Below are 4838 nucleotides of genomic sequence, written 5' to 3'. Positions count from 1 at the left end.
TTGCTTTCCTACCTGCGAAATGGGGAGATGATAAAGATACCTAACTTAGAAAGTTGTTAGGAGGATGGACATTGTTATCTGTGAAAAGCAACCTTGTAAAGAACTGACTATGCAGGAATACGGATTGTTATTCGTGTCACCTCTGTGGCTGACCATTTGGACTCCAGGAGCTTGCCGCTGGCTCATGACGCACAGAGCACGTGCACGTCAGTGGGGGAGACCTCCAGCCTGGGGCAGGTGGTGTCTGGGAAGTCCCTCCCCTCACTGGGAAGAAGCCAAGGACTGGCTGGCTTTGGGGACCTGGGTCAGTGAGGAGAGTGGGGAGAGAGAGGGGATGAGCTGGGACAGAGTCACGTCTATGGCGTGGTGGCATTAAGCGTTGGGCTCTGGCCTTGCCAGGGGTTGAGACTGGACTGTAGATCTTCCCCAATATCCTTGCGATCCGGGCATCGCTTCCCTCCCTTTCCCTGGCATCCACACCTCGGCGCAGGCCAGTGTCCACAAACCTGTTGGGACAGGGCAGGCAGCTTGTTTGCTCTTCCCAGGGCCAAGCCTGGTGGGCTGGACCCAGAAGTATTATGTTACTCAGCCAAAGAATTCCTTGCCTTGCCTGCCTCCATTATAAATGGGAAATAAAACCCCGAGCTGTGTGCCTTCATGGCCCCAGGCCAGGTCCTCAAGTGTCATTTCTGGGGAGCTGCTCTCCCCAGGGCAGGGTGCAGCCTCCAGGGAAATAAGAGCCCTTCTTCCCCATCCCAGGGGGGGTGGTCCTGCCCCACCGGCCCATCCCACCCACGCCCGAGGAGGCCCTGCATTCTCCAACACACCCTGAATGTTTCTCTCACCTCGGGTCTGAGCTCTTGAGAGCAGAGCAGGGCTGGGCACTGTCCTTGTCCCAAGAAAAGCTGGGGCTGGGTTGGCTGGGGTTCTGTCCCAGCACTGGGCGGTGCTGGTGCTGCTGGGTTCCAGCAAGGAGAACCACCAAAGAGGTCTTTCGCCATTGTCTGTGGCCTGGTGTCCTCGTCTGTGCTTTGAGGACCTGAGGTGGGTTTGGGCTCTTCCCAGGCTTGTGCTGCTATACTTCAGAGTTCTGGTCAGCACCAGACAGCCCCGGGAAACCTGCACCAGTCTTTCTGAGCTGCATCTCACTGCAGGGTCCAGCTCCAGGTGAGGTCTGGACCTTAGAGGTCCTCTTGTTCTGCAGCCAGAGCCAGAATGCCTGATGGAATGCTTCCCAGGGAATTTTCCCTGGAATGCAAGGCAGGGAGAGCGACAGATGAGTGGGGTTGGATATACATACACAGGGTGCAGGGCTTGGGCTGGGGAGGGCCCCGGAGATTCCCTGCCTCCTAGCGCCGCCTGTTGCATGGTCCTTTTTGATCTGGAGGAGGAGGGATCTAGGAAGCTTGGATTTGAGTCTGCCGATGACACTGTTCACCACAGACAAACCATTTCATGTCCTCGTGCCTCAGTTTCTTTGCTAGTAGAGTAAGGAACTCAGACTGGATGATTTTTAAAATCCCTTCTGTCTTTGATGTGGATTTTATATCTGTGGCCCATTGCCAACAATACAAGCTGGTTTATGAATGAGTTCTAGGTATCCTCTCCTTCCTGTCTCCCTTCCTGGGCAGAGTCTGTGTGGCTTGGCCCAGCTGCGATGACAAGGCTTCTAGAACTATTGGGAGAGACAGGTGCGTTACTTGAGAAGCAGAAGCAATCAGGTTCTATTTCTGAAAAATATGAAAGTTTGTATTTCTTTATTTATCTATAATTTTTTCAATGTTTATTTTTTAGAGACAATGACAGAGCATGAGCGGGTGGGGGTACAGAGAGAGAGAGAGAGAGGGAGACAACAGAATCCGAAGCAGGCTCCAGGCTCCGAGCTGCCACCACAGAGCGTGACGTGGGGCTCAAACTCATGAACCATGAGATCATGACCTGAGCTGAAGTCAGACGCTCAACTGACTGAGCCACCCAGGCGCCCCATGAAAGTTTAAGTTTTTAAATAGCACGAAGCAATATATAATTAAATTTGGCTAAGACATTTCCCTCCCTGCAAACATGTTCATATCTCTTCTACCTGGTGGAACAAAACTTTACTTGACTTGCTAGTTTCTCTCTCACCTTTTATTTTCTTAACATCTTACTTAAATGCTGGATGGCAAGGTAGGCTGCCATGTGTTTGTTTAGTATGCATAGCCCGGCTATGAGTGATTTGGGCAGGGAAGCCATGATCTACATTCTTTCCTGGCATCCCAGAATGAAATGTCTTACTCATAGGCATTCTCCAAGAGAGTCAGCGCCCTGAGAACCGGGATTTCCCTGTGCGATCACTGCTCTCTCTCTCACTCTGGGAACAGTGCCTGGCAGCAGTAATACTCAGTGAATATTTGTTGAATGACTAGGACCTCACAGGAATAGTAGATACTCAGAAGGCTTACTGGCTCACTCTGAGTCATCCTTTGTCTTGCTGCATCCCTTCGACTAATTTGGGGATACATTTTCCTTCTTGTTACCTCTTTCACAGAGTCTCCTTGGCTCCAAATCTGTGTCCCTTTTTGCTCAGTTCTCTGGCTTTCTGTTCTGATCCTTCTATGTGTCCTCCATTGGGAATCCCAGGCACTCTTTATGACTAATTTCATGCTGATGGCTATCAAGTATGTGTCCTCAGCTCTGAACTTGGCTGGAGCTAGGTTCTTACATCTCCAGTTGACTGTGGGCTGATGAATGGAATCAGGGAGTATTAGGGTTGGATGGAAGCTTGGGAGTCATCTCACCTAGTGAACGTGGAGTAATGTGCCTCTTAGCAACCAGTTCACCTGCCGGTACCTGCTCTGCAACGCCGGCTAGACTGTAAGGATGTCCCCCTCCGGAGAGCGTGTCTCCTTCCTGAGAGCACGTTGTTAGATGTCGTCAATAGAGGGCGCTGCCTCAGAAGTATGGTCTTGTGAGTCCCGGCTTGTGAGGGTCCCGGGTTTCGTTTTGGGTCATAAAAATGTTCTGGATTAAATAGGGAGATGTGAACGCACTAGCAGTCACATAATTGCACACTTTAACAGGGCTAAAATGGTGAGTTTTATGTTGTGTGACTTTTACCTCAATAAAAATAAGTAGGTTGCTGTGAAGACGGGACAAATTTGTGGTAGGAAGAGTTGAGAGCAGTGCTTGGCACATAGTGACTGGTCTGATACAGTGACTGTAATTTTGCTAAGTTACTTAGTGGTCTGCTGCTGGGTCTCCTCTTCCTTAGACCCTCGCACGGTCTTTCTGGTTATCAGAGTCTGGCTGCCTCAGAGCTGTTTCTTGGTGTCAGGCTGGATCTCTCTCACTGGCTTCCCAGGGAGCAGAGTGAATGCCTGCCCTCCGGCTTCTCCTGAATCTCTCCAGACAGCTGATGGTGGAGGGGCTAGGCATAGCTGCATAGGCCAGAACAGTTGGATAGTTGAGGGGAGTCAAAAAAAAGGAAGTAATGTTAGACTTTGGGTCCCAGGGCTCTGGACCCCTGAACCGAAGGTTAATTTTGCCTATTCCCCCAAGGTCTCTTCTCTGGTCTGCTGCCCCCCATGTGGTGACTGTGGAGCCCAAGGTCCTTCTGGGGAGAGGAGCTAGACCTCCAGTTGAAGGCTCTGGAACATTCTGTAGATTGGCAGAGGCTGCATAGGCTCACAGGACAGGGATGCAATGAAAGGCTTCAGGAACCACATGGTGGAGTTTGAAGAAATCCAGAGGGCTGGTATGGGGGAGATCTTTCTTTAGAGTAATCATTGATGATGCTGATGGGAAACTGGAGAAAGGTGAAGAGGTGTATACAAGGAACGCCTTCCTTCATCTTCTTCCTCTTCCATCCCCCCGTACTGGTCACCGCCATATTGCTGAGCCTGGAAGACTGGTGTTTCCATTGTATACAGTGTCATTCCTCCCAGGGCCAGGGTTTTTGGGACACCCTAACTCAGACATTTTCTGTCCTGATATCCCCATCTTACCCATGCAATTGTCTGGACACTTGTCCTGTCAAACCCCTCCCCCTCTGGCTTCATCTTCAGAGGTTGCTACTTGCCAAGGGACTGTCACCAAGCAGGAAGGGAGCATGTGACAGATGTGAGCCCTGCAGAGCTCATGTGTCCTCTAATGCTGGGGGTGGAGGACACCAAAAGCAGGTGCCTTGTGATTGGCACCTCTGTCACTCTGTTGCCATTTTCCACCGAGCTGACTCAGGAAGGCTCAGGAAACAGGTTCAACTGCCTGCCTTCAGGGCTCACGCGCCTGACACCTACCCCATGGGGCAGCCACAGCCTCTGGGTGGCATTGGTTTCAGGGTACGTGAACCGCCAGGGTCTTCTTCTGAGGACTCCCCTCAGACACAGCTACCAAACATGTTTTTCATGTTTATTAATCTGCTCCTCTTCTCACATTTCTCTGGGCACAGCTGCATCTCTTATCTGATGGGCCCGCCGCCAGCCCCATGAAGCCCGACAGTTACAAAGGGTGGGCGGATTTGCTGCAGAAGAATATTTATTAGAAAAAAATCCTTTTTATTCTTCTGTCCTTTTTGTGGAATTAGCCATATCCCGCCTGGATGAGATAAGAACAGCCCTTTGTGAGCCGGGAGCAGAGGTCCGACATCTGGGATATTGGCAATGCCAAGGTGAGTGATGATGATTCTCCTTTCCCGCGGTGGACCCTCTCTCTCTTGGCCTCTCTCGGAGGCTCCTGCTCAATGTCAAGGCTCAGAGAGGTTTGTGATGTGGCTGGCTTTCTCCAGAAAGAGGATAATCTTTTTCTGAATGGATCTCATGTTTCTTCTAAACTCCAGGGCTGGAGATCTGTAGGGAGCTGAT

This window comes from Suricata suricatta, chromosome 11 (genome assembly GCF_006229205.1).
Source record: "Suricata suricatta isolate VVHF042 chromosome 11, meerkat_22Aug2017_6uvM2_HiC, whole genome shotgun sequence".
Taxonomy (NCBI): Eukaryota; Metazoa; Chordata; class Mammalia; order Carnivora; family Herpestidae; genus Suricata; species Suricata suricatta.
The sequence above is the reverse complement of the archived record's forward strand: the minus strand, read 5'-3'. Positions refer to the sequence as shown.